Below are 14,820 nucleotides of genomic sequence, written 5' to 3'. Positions count from 1 at the left end.
AGTGCATTAAATGCTTTTGCAATGGTTTGGAGATGCTCGAGATGATTACAGCTTTTCCTGTTTAATCTGTTAATGTCATCCGTCATATAAAAGACTTTCCCATGAAGCCTCTCAACTTGAGCTCCCAGGACTGACCTGGCTGCGGACCTGGCTGGTTGCTGAGTGTGGATTTGGCTTGTGCCGGTGACATATTGTCTAGGATCTTCCACTCCTCTGGGTTTGAGGGTTGTGGTGACCGTGGTCATCGTACTAGATGGTGGTTTTTAACTCTCCTTCTGCAAAAGTTCAAGTAAAATCAAGAACATTTGTTTCTTGAAATTCGGTAGCATTTAACAGTGAGGTCATCTTTGCCTGGCATTTTCTTTGGGAAAGATTTTTCACTGTGGTCTCAGTTTCTTTATTTAGGTTCTTTACATCTGCTTACCTCAGCTTTGGTAAGCTCTAGTTTAAGGGATATATGAATTTAATTTACACTTTAATGTTAATTTATAGAAAGGTCTAGCATTTTCTAGTCGTTCTCTTGACTGTAATAGGTGTCTCTCTCTCTTTCTCTCTTCCTTTCACATGCTAAGTGTGAACTCTGCCACTCTTGTGTTTCTGAGATGCATTCCCACCTGTTGGGTCAGATGCCCCTTACTCTATTGTGAGGTTGGTCCAGATGGCAATAACCCATCGTTGTTGACTCATTGCTATCGGGTGTTTTGATCTTCCGGTCTGGGCTGTTACAAATGAGCCTCCTTTGAATGCTCTTGTGGGCATCTTCATGCAGATAGACTTTCATTTCTTTGAGCTAATACTTAGGGTGGAATTGTTGGTCATATGATACACATATGTCAGCTTCATAAGGATGTGTAAAACCTTCGCAGAACCCATGTCAAGTTGGATGCAGTAGCGCTCATCTGTAACTCTAGCATTCCTCCAGGGAGATGTGAGGGCAGATCCTTGGCAGCTAGCCTGGCGTACGCATTGGCAATGGGACACTGTCCCAAACAAGGTGGAAGGTGAAGACCAACAGCTGAGGCTGTCACTGCCCTCCACACGTGTTCTGTGTATATGTGCACTTCATACACGTGAGCATGCATGAGAGCTCATGGTGTGTGCACACACGTGGGCTCACACACATACGGTGCTAGCCATAGTGGTACACATGTGTAATCCTAAGTCAGGAGACACAGGCAGGAATATCTTCTACAAGTTTAAGGCCCACCTAGTCTAAAGAGAGACTTCCATTTAGTATGCGTGTGTGCACACACGTGAGCCGCAGCCCCTGCGTGGAGATCAGAGGACGACTTCGGGGAGTTAGGTGGTCCTGTGCTTCCCTCACGTGGGGTCCCAGGATCGAATCCAGTCATCAGGTTTGGTGAGGAGTGTCTGCTACCTGCTGAGCCATCTCACCTGCCCTCTAAAATGTCTTGTAAAGGAAGGGCATTTAAAAACTTTAATCAAGTCCATTGACAATTTGTTTTTCCCTTAGGAAGTCCCAAAAATAGCCTTTTATGATTTCCTCTGGAGGCTTAATGATTCTTTTACAGTGGATGAGCCGCTTCCCAGGAATCCAGCTGCTTTCACCTGCTGCACCTGCTCACTGGCCCTCATTTTGCTCCACCCCCGGCCAGAAGTCAGTGGTGTCCTTTGGGGGTGCCCTGGCTCCTGCCTGGACCTCTTTAAATTTGTCCTCTCTTAGGTCATTTCAGTGAGTTGCTGTGCAGACTACTCCTTCCAGGGTTTGCTTGGTTGGTTGGTTAGTTGGTTTGTTCAGTTTTTTAGCATTTTCGGGTTCTTGTTTTGTGTTGCTAAGACCCCATCCCCATCCCCCCCCACGTCCCTTCCCAATTCCCAGTGCTTATTTGGAGGCCTCTGTTCCCAAGCAGCTGATTCTGGTGCTGTCTCTGATGGCTATATCTGTCTTTCAAATTCACTGTGCTCTGTGAGTTCGGGCTCTCTAGCTGGGGGTGCATTGTTTGTGGTTCACCTGGTTTGTGGGTACTGTGTTTTGGAGTGAGGGAGTAGGCTTAACTCCTGTCTTCACCCCAAGAAGGGGACAGACCACGCTAGAGACCTGGACCACAGGCTGGCTTGGTGTTAGGGGGTGGCCTGGTCAGTTCCCTCTACAGGCAGGCCTGAGCCTCACCTTTTCTCCCCAGGGAGGAGTCTGGAGGGAGAGGGCCATCCACTCAGGTCAAAGTATGCCCTGGCCCAGTAGGGCATGTGTGGGGTGATTGTGTCTGTGGGTCCCCTTCTCCTTCCTGTGACCCCGCATGTCTTTAATGCTGTCTAGGCTGCCTGTTCCTAACTGAGGGTGCTGGCTGTGGTGGTCCAGGGATGGTACTTTGGTGCACAAGGAGAGCAGAGAACTTAATCCGGCTTTCAAACGGCCTTTTTCCCGCTCTGGGCACACGCAAGCCCAGCTCCGTCTCCTGGGAGCTTCCGTTTCCCCAGTCGCCTGGGCTCAGTCACATTTGCTCCACAGTTATCTGGGGTCGACTTCAGAGTGATGCAGGGGCAACGTCTGCTACTTGTTTTTTGTTTGTTAATTGCATTTAAAAAAAAAAAAAACCCACAGGGTCTGATGTGGCCCAATCTGGTATTACTCCATAGCCAAGGATGACCTAGAACTTGTGATTCTCCCGAGTGCTGAGATTAGAGGCACGCCCCACGCTGCCCTGTTCATGTGGTGCTGAGGATCCAGCTCCGAGTCTGTTCGGTGCCAGGCAAGCACTCTACCAACTGAGCTACAGCCCCCGTCCCCTTCTGTTCATTTTCGATCGAGGTGTGCGGGCCCCGGCCTGCCCCACCACACCTAGAGCACAGTGACCTGAGCTCCAAAGCAGAGTCACAAGCTGGTCACAGGCACACTGGAGCCACCAGCCCTGGACTCTAGCCTGAGCCTTTATATTTAATTAACTAATTTTTGCAGTGCCGGGTGGAACCCAGGGCCAGTTCTCCACCACTGAGCTGTGCTTCTGGTTCGTAGCTTTTAAATATTAGAAACATTATAAACAAAACAACAGAAAAAAAAAAAACAAACAAACAAAACGTGAGCAAATGAAACCAGAATGAGAACTGAGTACAGTGGTTCACATCTGTACTCTCAGCACTTGGAAGGTCAAGGAGAATTAAGAGTTCAAGACCAGCTGGGTGGTGGTGGCACATGCCTTTAATCCCAGCGCTCAGGAGGTAGAGGCAGGTCGATCTCTGAGTTCGAGGTCAGCCTGGTCTACAAAGTGAGTTCCAGGATAGCCAGAGCCACACAAAGAAACCCTGTCTCAAAAAAACAAAAATAAAAAAAAAAAACAAAAAACTCAAAGAGTTCAAAACCATACAGGTGATCTCTGTGGGCCAGCCCTATATAGAGACCCCATCTCAGTAAATAGATAGATAGATAGATAGATAGATAGATAGATAGATAGATAGATAGATAACAGAAACAAAAGAGTTTAAGGCTAGCCCACCTCAAAAAAACAAGAAACAAACACACAGTTCCCAAACCCAAACCCCCCCCCCACACACACACAGAGGATCACTCACAATTCCTCCAGTATTTCATGGCCTCTGGTCCTTTGCACCTGCTGCCTCCTGTTCACTCAGTCTTTTCTTACTCTGGTGACAGGGACCCTGGGACTTGACCAAGTGCAGGATGGGTGGGTACAGCATGGGCCTTGACCATCAGTGGGATGGGTGGGTTACAGCATGGGCCTTGACCATCAACAGGACCATCAGCGGGATGGGTGGGTACAGCATGGGCTTGACCATCAGTGGGATGGGTGGGTACAGCATGGGCCTTGACCCCAGGTCTACTGCCTCCAAGACCAAGATCCTCTTTCACCCACACCCAGTGCTGGGAAGACCAAATGAGCTCTACCAGATGAGCCCAGATGGGGAAGCTCATTGGAAGCCCCACCCCAGATGTGTGCTCCAGTTGTATGCCCAGGGTGTGTGCATATGGCTTTGATAGACTTCACACAAATGTGCTTTCAGGGCTGGAGACATGGCTCAGAGGTTAAGAGCACTGGCTGTTCTTCCAGAGGTCCTGAGTTCAATTCCCAGCAACCACATGGTGGCTCACAACCATCTATAATGAGATCTGGCTCCCTCTTCTGGCCTGAAGGGATACATGCAAGCAGAACACTATATACATAATAAATAAATAAATCTTTAAAAAAAAATGTGCTTTCAGTGATGGGCCAGAAGTTAATAGAGGAGATGGGACAAGAGGGGCCTGGTGGTTTAGGGCTCACATGGGCTGGGATAGAACCTAAGGGGCTTTGAGGCCACAGAGTGAGGCAGAAGGAAGCCCCGGGAAAGGAGGGCCCAGCTTGGGCTGGAAGGATGGGCTGGGCCCGGAGGGGGTTCCAGGGGCCAGCTACACCACAGTCAAGGCCTGCATCGCCTGGGCTTGTGGTTTTGCCTCTGGGCTTCAGTTTCCGTATCTGCAGGTGTGAGTTGCAGCCAGCCCCAGTGAGTGTGGTGGTGTGTGCTGGCTGGGTTGTGGTAGGCTGTGATAGACTTGCTATGCGGCCTGGAGCCTTCTTTTCCTCCCCCAGATGGATGCACATTCTCAGCTGTGTGGCACTGCTGTAGAGCCTGGGAGATGGGTTCTAGCGAGCCCTCCCTCCCTCCCTCCCTCCCTTCCTGTCTCTTCTGCCTTGCTAACCTGCCTTCCCCTCAGCAGGGTTCATTTCCTCCTCTGTTGGCTTACCACTGACAGGGTTTTGACCTATTCTGTTGGCTCCTGGTAGGCAGTAGCTGCTCAATAAACAGCAGCCCAGGGGCATTGTTTGAGCACCATGGGAGGTCCTGGGACACAGGAGTTCTGAAGTCCACCTTAGCTGGGCCCCAGGGGTAGAGGGCAGACTCATGGGAGAGGCTGTCATCTGGGATGACAGAGGCTCCCAGGAAATCATTGCTGATGTCCCTGAGCACTGGGGCAAGCAAGTCCCGGGACACTGTGTGTTTCTGTTGCTTTTAACTTTTTAAACTGCTTTGAGGGCAGTTAGGCAGAACAAACAGCCTCAGAGGAGCTGTGGCCCAGTCCTGCCCCTGCTACTCAGTGGCCAGGGGCAAAGGCCCTAGGCTTGGGGCCAGGCACATCTGGTCCGTAGCTGGTTCTGCCTGTCTTCAGCTCAGGGACCTTGGGCAAGTCCTATCACCCCTGTGTGCCTCTAACCTCCCCTGAGATGGGTGTTACACAGCTCTGTACCAGCGACTTCCTGGGGACTGACTGACCCTAGACTGAAGGGCCCAGGGTTGCAGAGTGGACACTTTCAGCCCTAGTACAGGGCCAGGTACCCAATGTTAAATGGAACCCGTAACAGTCTGTGGGAAGGTGTGTCTGTAGCTGTGCTGGGGAGTCCTGCCCAGGAATCCCCTCTAATTCTACACACACACACACACACACACCACACACATCCCTCCCTCCCTTCCTTTCTTTTGTGACAGGGTCTCACTATATAGCCCTGACTAGCCTAGAACTTGCTTTGTAGCTCAGGCTAGCCTTGAACTTGAGCAATCCTCCTGCCTTTGCCTCCAGAGTACTGGGATTACAGACATGCATCACCACACACGGCCGTGGGTTGCACACGTGTGTGGTTCCCACTCCTCTACCGTTCACTAGCAGTGTGCCCAACCACCTTTAGCGTGTATGTCCCGTCTCTTCCCTTTGGTGGGAATAACCAGCTGAGCGTGAATGACCAGATGTGATTGTTTATAGTGTGGGGAGCTGAGGAAAACCCTCTGCTGGAGTTCTGAGGGCAGAATCTGGGCTCCAAGCAACAGAGAAGCCAAAGCAAACAATAGGAGAATGAACTGGCTCCCATTCAGAGGTGAGCTTCAGGCATGCCTGCATCCAGGGCCTGGACACCATCGTCCAACTCCTGGGTTTCTCTGTAGGTTTCTTTTTTGTTGTTGTGGTTTTGTTTTGTTTTTGTTTTTTTGTTTTTTTGTTTTTGTTTTTGTTTTTGTTTTTGTTTTGAGACAGGGTTTCTCTGTGTAGTTTTGGTGCCTGTCCTGGATCTCGCTCTGTAGACCAGGCTGGCCTCGAACTTACAGAGATCCACCTGGCTTTGCCTCCCAAGTGCTGGGATGAAAGGCATGTGCCACCACCATTCGGCATCTCTGTACGTTTCTGATCCACCCTCCAGGTGTTCTCCTTGACAGTGCCTTGCCGTTCAGGTGGAGAAGGTCCCCACATCGGCCAGTCACCCCGCCCACCACAGCTGAAGGGAGTGGGCTTCCCTCGTTAGGAAGGGGAATGGATTCAGAATAACCAGATAGGACAAGCAGGTGTCACCACGTCACCACGGTGGCAGCAGAGAACATCGAAGAAGTCCTGTCTCATAAGCTGACATTGGAAGCTTCGTGGAGCGGTCATCCCTGGGGTAGGGAGGGGAGGCTAGCCTAGGATAGCCCCCATGGGCTCACTGTCTCTGCGGAATGGTGACCAGGGAGGGAGACGGGTCACATTCAAGGCGAGGAGCTGGATGAGAGCCTGAGTGGCCTGAGATGAGCGTGGCTTCCTGCCAGCCCCACAGCCCAGGCTGAGCCAGGAGACTCTGCTGACGTACGATCCCATGTCACGGACCCAGTCCACGTGGAGCGGTCCTGTTAGATGCTGGGGTGCCAAAGCATTGCGTGAGGGGTCTTCCAGGCCTGGCTGGCTCCCCGATCTCTCACACCTTGCCATGAGTTTGGGCCTGAGAGTTCTGCCCACACTGAATCCTAGGGAGACTGCCTAGAAAGCTTCCAGCACACAGTAGGTGCCCTGTGAAGACTTTTACCTCTTCCTGTGAATTGCTGGGTGACTTGGACCAACTTACTTCACGTCTCTGCCCTGGGAGCAAAGACAGCCTCCACCAATCAGAGCTGCGCTGGTTTCCTTGCGGTCACTATCACGACAGGTGACAGTGTTTTTCTCACTGTTCCTTGTCCTGTTGAATTCCCGTTCTTACAGGCACCGTGGTGAGAGTGAGCAGTCCGTGTGATCTCTGCCCACCCCCACCCCTGCCGGTGGTTTAATTTTTGAGTCAGGAGCTCAGGGAGCCCTGGCTGGCTCTGAACTTGCTCTTCCTGCTCCCACTGTCCAAGTGCTGGGGTGACAGGCCTGAGGCACCACACCTGCCTTGATTAGCTCACCACATGCCTATGTTCCTGTCCCCCCCCCCCCCCCCCGCCCCCACTGCTGAGAGCCTCTAACACCCCAGTTGCTGGGAGCCTGACTGCTGGTCATGGGCTCGATCGGAATGTGGAGAGGATGCTGGGGGGTGGGGGGGACGACGACGACACACAGCTGTCTGGGGAACCAGCATCTTCGCGTCCCCCACGTGTGCCACCAGTGTCAGGCCCACCCAGCACGTTACAAGTTCAAGGCCAGTTTCCACACAGTCCGGAGCCTCCTCAGCCTCCTCCCAGGATTGTCTGGGGGCACCAACCAGGTCCTCCCAGAGGAAAGGCAGCCAGGACAGAGCTGGGGGTGGGGAGGGTGCCTGAGAGTGGGAGCACTTGGTTCCCATCGTCATTCTAGGAGGATGAACTGAAGCTGGGGTTTGTGGCAGAGGTAGGAGTGTACCCAGGAACACATCCTGCCCAAGTCCCGCAGGATTGCCACAGTCCAGCTGGCCGCGGATGCTGGGGCAGGGAGCTGGGCCCAGAATGTCCTAGGAGTGACTCTAGGCCTGTCTCAACACGTGACCTCAGGCAGGTAACCGCGTCTCTCTCTGGGGTAAGGGGAACCCCTCCCCCAGGAGTCCAAGACAAGCGTGGCAGACTGAGATTTGGGAAGAACGTATTGTATTCAGAGTTCTGATCACTCGGTGTCATCCAGTCCCTATTGCGTGTGTATTGGATAGAACAAACAGTGGCCCATTTCCAGCTGGGCAGGGTGCTGTTGTAGGAATTTACACTTGGGCCCCAAGAGGCCTCCCCAAAGCAGAAAAACACCCACATGGACGGCTGAATTCTGATGTGGTCACTTGCTGTTTGACTGTAGGAAAGCTACTTAACCTCTCTGTGCTCTTGTTTTCCCATCTGTATAATGAGAAAAGCTGTAGGGTTTATCTTGCTGGTTATTGTGGATTAAATGAGTACCTAGAGATAAAGTAGCCCCGGCTAGCCTGAAACTCATTATATAGACCAGGATAGCTTTGAACTCAGAGATATCTACCTGCCTCTGTCTCCAAGTTCTGGGATGAAAGACATGCACCATCACACTCTGACTACCTCTCTCTCTGTCTCTCTGTCTCTCTCTGTCTGTCTCTCTGGGCTAGCCTGGGCTTCACAGCCAGACCCTGTAAGTTCGGGGCAGGATGAGGAAGGAATGTTCTCTAATGCTGCATTTGACATGTTTTCCTCTGGCGATGTGCTTAACCTAAGTTTTAGAACCCCAGAGTCTGCACTGTGTCTTGCAGACAGCCTTTTGACCTCTAGTAATCTCCTCCAATGGGAAGAAGACTCATCAATGTGCTGTGTGACTCTGGAAGGTCATGGACCCTCTCTGGGCCTTTCAGTTTTTGATGGTAGTGGATGGATGGGACCGCCACATCTCCTGGTAGTGGAGGGGTTCCCTCCGCGAGGGCTGGGTGCCGCACGGGAAGGAGCAGGGGCCTGAAACGCACCTGGGGGACACATGGCTCCTGAGTCCCTTCAACCTCCTCCCTGCTCAACTTCCAGGCTCAGGGCAGAATGTGTCCTCTGCGTGGGAGGGAGGAAGCCTGTGTACCTATAAAGTGGTACCCTGGACCTTCCGCCCCACCCCCACCCCCGCCCCCTGGCCCGCCTGTCTCTCCTCCCACAGCAGCTCTTTGCTACAGCCCACAGGGCTGTCTGGTATCCCAGGGAAGGGAGCCTTGGATCGCTCCAGAAACCCTGCCCTGGGCCTTCTGATTCCAGCTCCAGCAGCCACGCCCTCACTTATGAAATAGGGCTGGTGACAGGGGTGAGTGAAGTCACAAGCCAGGTCCTGCTTTGACTCCATTGGGGCCACTCCAGGCTGCTCTGTCGTCAGACACCTGCTGTCTGCTTGGCCACTGTCCCCGACTGAAATTCTGCACATCCTGCCTCTTAGCCGCCGATCCTCCTGGCTGTTCCTCTCACCTAGCCACGCTGCCAGGCTTCCTGGCAACCTTCTCTCCAAGACTACCCTTAATAGCCTGTCCCCTCTAAGGGGACAGAGAGCCTCACGCTGCCTGGAGGTTGTTTCTTCCCAGTGTGTATGTGACAGGCCAGGGGACAGGGACCTGTGGCCTCCTCGATCCAGATGCTGAGCTTTGCTTTGAGCGCTATAGAGCAAGGAAGACCATTCCGGCCTCAGGTGAGCAGGCATGTGGGCAGGCTGTGTGCGTGTGTGTGTGTGTGTGTGTGTGTGCGTGTGTGTGTGTGTGTGTGTGTGTGTGTGTGTGTGTGCGCGCGCGCGCGCGCGCATGCGTATGTGTGTGTGCACTCGCACGCACATGTGTCCATCCAGCTCTCCTCTGTCTCCCCCATGCTCTCTGCCTACTGCCCTGCATTCCATAGCTGCTACTGCCTCCCAACCCCTCACACCTGCCTGTCCCAAGTCCAGGGGGAGCCTTGGCCATGGTAAAATGGTCAGAATCTTCAGGGCAGCCCGGAGGAGTCACTCTCAGACCTTACTCCACAAGGGAGTTGCCCAGTGCAGGGATGAGACTTCTCACCTCAGCGCGTGTCCAGCTTAAGGGGCAGAGACGAGGTTCACCCCTGCAGCCTGGCCAGTGTTGCCTCTGCCGCCAGGCCGCCTCTTCCAACACCCCTGCCGGCTGGCCTGGCAGGCCTTCCCTGCCTCCTGGCTGCGCACCGACCTCTCCAGCCACAGACTGCCCAAGGGCAGAGCAGCTCATGCTGTGTTAGGAGGTGATGCCCGGCTGGGGCTGGGGTGAGGGCAGCTGGCAGGCAGAGCTGAGGGGGAAACGGAAAGGGGACAAGAGGCGTCCTTGGGTGGACTTCAGAGAACTCTCCAGATCAGGAAGGGCAGTATACAGCTGTGCTGAGGCTGGGGTGTTCCCTCTGAGGAACTCAGTGCCCTCCCTTGGTCTTGTCCTCCTATGTGTCTGTTTCCTGCTGTGTGTCAGCAGCTGGAGACCTGGAGCTTGCTCTGTCCCCCAGCATCTGGCTTACCCCCATCTAGGGAAATTCCTCCTGGATCTGACCGCTGTCCGCTCTCTCCAGCGCATGTCCCTTCCTGAGCCCGTCACAGCAGCCCTAAATAACTTCCATCTGTGAATGAATAACGCCCCAGCCAGCAGGGATTATCAGAGACACCTGGTTTGGTAGAGACTGGTCCCAGGTCCCCTCTGAGGCCCTGCAGCTAAAGCCAGCCTTCTGCAGGGTCTCTTCGCCCAGTGGCTTCTGTAAGCCCCTGTCCCCTTCCCCAGCCTCGGCAGCAGGGCGCACTCTGAATCCCAGCTGACAGGGATCGATCAGCTACAATTCTGTTCTTCCTGGGGCCCAGAAGGTGGCTAGCTGGGGAACATGGAGTCACTAGCCTCCTGAATGCTGGGACTACAGGTGCATCCCCTCCAGAAAACCTTCTTCCCCAATGTCCCTTTAATCCTGTTCACTGAATGCTCACAACCGCCAACAGGACAGGCAGATGCAGGATGAGGGCTCTTGTGACTTTTACATTTTCATCGTGTTTTTATTTGTGTATTTTGTGTGTGCACGCACACGTGGGGGGGGGCACTGAGAGACTCGGAGCCTCCATTTCTCAGTCTGTGAGGTGGGACCATCGCTGCCATGCTGATAGTACAGGATGCCATGAGAGGCTAGCTGGGGGACAGGCAATCCCTCAGTGGACTTTAGCTCCGCCTCCAGCCCATGTGGATTCCCAGGTAACTGCCAGCTAGGGGCCTGGAAGGCCTGGTGCTGTTCCGGTTCTGAGGCTGGCAGATTTGGTTCAGATCCGATCCCTACCACTGTACCTGTTTCCTCCTCTGGAAATGGCTCAGATGGAGTTAGACACACAGTAAGTACTTTATTCTGGCCTGTGAATGGGGTAAATGTGGGCAACAGCGGCTGTGAGGTCTCCATCAGGGTTTCCTTCCTTTCTGAGCTTTATTCCAAATTTTGGAGACAGGGTGTGTGTGTGTGTGTGTGTGTGTGTGTGTGTGTGTGTGTGTGTGTGTGTGTGCGCATTAGTGTTTTGCCATGGGTTTCGGGTGCCCTAGAACTGGAGTTATGGACAGTTGTGAGCTGCCATGTGGGCGCTGGGAATTCCTCTGGAAGAGCAGCCAGTGCTCTTAACCTCTGAGCCGCCTCTCCAGCCCCGGGAGGGAGACAGGGTCTTGTGTAGCCCAGGCCGCTTCACTCTGAGGATGTCTGAGCTTCTTCGGCTGTTGCTGTCACAACAAAAGCAACTTCAGAGAGGAAGGGTTTAGTTTCAGCTCACAGCTCAAGGCACAGTCCTTCGTGGTGGGGTGGAAGTCACGGCGGGAGGACCCCGAAGCAGCCGGTGGCATCGAACCCACAGACAGGAAATAGGTGACCACACGCTGCTGCTGGGTTCTTTTCCATCTTACCCAGGCCAGGACTCGAGCCTGGGAATGGTGTCACCAGATCTTTGAAATTCAGTTTAGTCATAATAACCCGCCATGGGCAGACTCAAAGGCCAGTCTTCTAGAGGATTCTAAAGTCTTGACATTAACACTGGCCATCACAGTAGCTGAGAATAACCTTGAACTCCTGGCCCTTCTGTACCACCTCCCAATTACTGGAATGACAGACAAGTGCATCACGCCTCGTTTATGCTGGGATGTGGATGGAGCCCAGGACTTTCTCCGTGCTAGGCAAGCACTCGACCCTGTGGGCCAGACCCCTGCCCCTTCTTAGCTTTTATCTCATAAAGGGCCTGGCACGTAGTAGGTACTTTGTTTACACTGGCTGCTCAGTCATCTTTCCAGAACTAGAATAGAGTTGGGTATACAGCAGGCGCTCAGCAAATGTTCTGGAGTGAGGGGTGAATGGACAGAGTTGAATGAACAGCCATCAGGTAGCCCTCCCCACAACCTCTCCCAGGAGTGGAGTGGGGGAGGGGAACTTTGTGGGTTCCATCTCATCCTTCCTGCCTAATCCCAGGAGATTAACTCAGGGGTAAGGCTAGGTCACCGGCCGCTGACCCCAGGCTTCAGAGCCAGCGGGTTTGTGTGACCACCACATCTAAAGGCTCTCTTGACTCCAAGATGGCCCTCCTGTCACCCACCTTGGACACGGTGGTCACGGCGGTTGGCAGCCTCCTCCTGTTCATGCTAGCCCTGGGCCTTCTGTGCTTCTTCACCTGTCGCCTGGCCAGGCCACTCAGGTAGGGGACCCTAACTCCTGCCCCTGCCGAGTGCTCTATCCCCAGTGACTGTCCGTATGAAAAAAAGATAGACACTAGTCCCTCCTCTCCCTGGTGGGGAAACTGAGGCCAGAAGCCCCAGAGAAGGCGATGGCAGAGTCAGCCTGGGTGTGCATGTGGCTATCAGCTGGTTGGATGGGCCTTGGCTCAGTTTTGTGAACTGTGACGTGAGGGCAGAAATACCTGCGGCTAGGAGGCCGTGCGAGCTCACAGGTGGACATGACAGCGCCTGGTAATGGACGTCTCCTGTCTTTCAGATTGTCCTGGCTCTATTGAGACCAGCTGGAGCCTGGCGTTCTGCCAGACTCTGGAGCCACTGCCTCAGAATGCCATTGTCAGGGCCCAGGCGCAGCCAGCTCAGCCTCCCTTCTGGCCTGCCAAGTAGCTGCTTCCTCAACCCAAAGCCAGAGCCCGGCCAGAGCCATTGCGCTCTTGTCCTAAGGAATCCGATCACGTAGCTGGAAGCCTGGCAGAGAGACCAGGCTAGGCAGTAGGAGGGAACTATGGACCAGCGTCCACTCCAACAGTGGGTGGCGGGCAGCCGGGACTCCCCCAGACCGGGCCCAGCAATGTCCCTCAGCCTGAGATGCCTGGGGTGAGGGAGGGGCGGAGTGTGAGCCGAGGCAGGGGGCTGAAGGATTTCCTAGGTCTCCAGGTGCTCAGTGCCACACGGTCATCTTAATGCAGGGCCCTGGGGCCAGAGTTCTGTGTCCCAGGCTGACTGTGGGCCTCAGGCTCAGTGTGCAAAGACTTTCACTGTTTGGGTCTGCAGTTTCCAGAGCTTCCCCCTGGAGGGAAGAGACTCTGGACCCTCAGACTAACCACGCGGGCTGCTGGAGCCCTTTTAGCGGGCCCCCTCCGTTCTTTAGACACTGGGTGCGGAGGGAGTGGAATGCGTTCTGTTTCTCAGGCCACAAGTGCTGCGGCTTCGCCGTGGCTCCTTAACCCCTTCCTCCGTGTTCCTGTGCCACCCACAGTGTTTGGTCCTTTGTGGTCCCTCCTCAAGCTCTGTCCAGGCTGCAGGTCTGACAGCTAGTTTTGCTACTACTGATACATCACAGCCGTAGATGTGGCGTCATGTTCCCGACACGTTTTCCTTGTTATGGACAAGAGCTCACTGGGTCAATGCCAGTGTTAACAGGGAATTTGCCATGGTTCTCCATAATGGTTTCTTTAAAGTTTTGGCATAAGGCTTTCATCATTTTACCAAGCTAAAAACATTTTTGGGGGACCACTTAGAGTGGATTTCAGGGGCCAGAGCAGTTGCCTCGCATGTGGGAGACCTGGGGTTCTATCTAGAAGCAAGGGAGGGAGGAAGAGAGGAAAAAGAAGGAGAGAGGAGGAAGAAGATACCATAGTTCTTTTCAGCCTGGCTTTCTGAGGCCTGTCACATTATTTCGATGCCCTGTCCCTCTCTCAGACATGGAGTCTCATCAAGATTGTGACAGCACTAGATGCCCTTGATCCCCAAATGTGTGCCTCTAGCCAAGAGCTGCCAGGCTTATCGCCAACTGTCTGTTCTTCCCAATGACACCTCAAACCCATCTTGTCAAATTCAAGTCCCTGAATTGTCCCCACAAAATCCACTCCGCCCCACACTTCCAAATGCCACATCAATGCTGAAAGATGAGTTCTTTCACCCGAAGATTGGAAACAAGGACGAAATGTTTATTTTCACCCTTTCTGTTCTTCCTCACACTAGACCAATACAAAAAGCAAGGGGACAGAGTGGAAAAAGTCACGTGACTAGAAAGGAGAAAGCAAAACTTTTTTTACTTATAAAATTATTACATTACTTTGTGTGTGTGTGTGTGTGTGTGTGTGTGTGTGTGTGTGTGTGTGTGTGTAGGTCAGAGGATGCTTTCAGGAATCAGTTCTATCCTTCCATCCTGTGGGTCCCCGGGATCGAACTTAGGTTGTCAGGCTTTCTAATAGAACCATCTTGCTGGCCCTTAAGCTCTTGGTAAATTACATGCTTGCTACATAGAAAATGCCAAGGAATCCCACATGTACACACAAAAGCTTAGAATGTAAGTGAGTTCAGCATATAAGGTCAAAATGTAAAATAACAAGGTATTTCTTTATAGTAGCATCAAAGAGACAAAGGCGTATGCAATACAGTAACTCCCCCCATGAGAGAAATGCGTAGATATAAATGTAACAAAGCCTGTTTAAATTCTATATGCTGATCAAAGTACCAGAGGGATGGAGAGAGGTACTGTGTTCATGACAAAAAAAATCTATGCTGCACTCTCCCCACACTGATCAATAGCTTTATTTATATATATTAAAAATTTATTTTTGTGTGTATGAGTGCTTCGTCTGCATGTATGCCTGTGTATCACGTGTGTGTCTGGTACCCTCGGAGTTCAGAAGAGGGCATCGGAGTCCCCGGAACTGGAGTTACAGGTGGTTGTAAGCCTTCCTGTGGGTGCCAGGAATCAATAAAACTCTTTCCAAGAGTTGCCAGGGCTCTC

At 52.9% G+C, this 14,820-nt stretch overlaps 1 protein-coding gene across 6 annotated transcripts in view; it reads left to right on the top strand.

Annotated features, from left to right (window-relative positions):
- The window catches only part of Alpl (alkaline phosphatase, biomineralization associated), a 56,379-nt gene that overhangs the window by 15,736 nt on the left and 25,823 nt on the right, over window positions 1–14,820 (top strand). The window contains exon 1 of one of the 6 annotated variants that reach the window (XM_042272127.2): window positions 8,784–8,929. The exons of 3 other annotated variants lie outside the window; for them this stretch is intronic. The gene's annotated coding sequence lies outside the window, so the exon portion shown is untranslated. Of the gene's footprint in view, window positions 1–8,783; window positions 9,305–10,948; window positions 10,973–14,820 lie in introns of those variants that run through there. 2 more of the 6 variants (XM_042272123.2, XM_076565451.1) reach the window with 2 other exon arrangements.

The sequence above is a fragment of the Peromyscus maniculatus genome, chromosome 2 (assembly GCF_049852395.1).
Source record: "Peromyscus maniculatus bairdii isolate BWxNUB_F1_BW_parent chromosome 2, HU_Pman_BW_mat_3.1, whole genome shotgun sequence".
Classification (NCBI taxonomy): Eukaryota; Metazoa; Chordata; class Mammalia; order Rodentia; family Cricetidae; genus Peromyscus; species Peromyscus maniculatus.
Note: the sequence above shows the minus strand (reverse complement) of the source record. Positions and strands in the feature narration are given on the sequence as shown.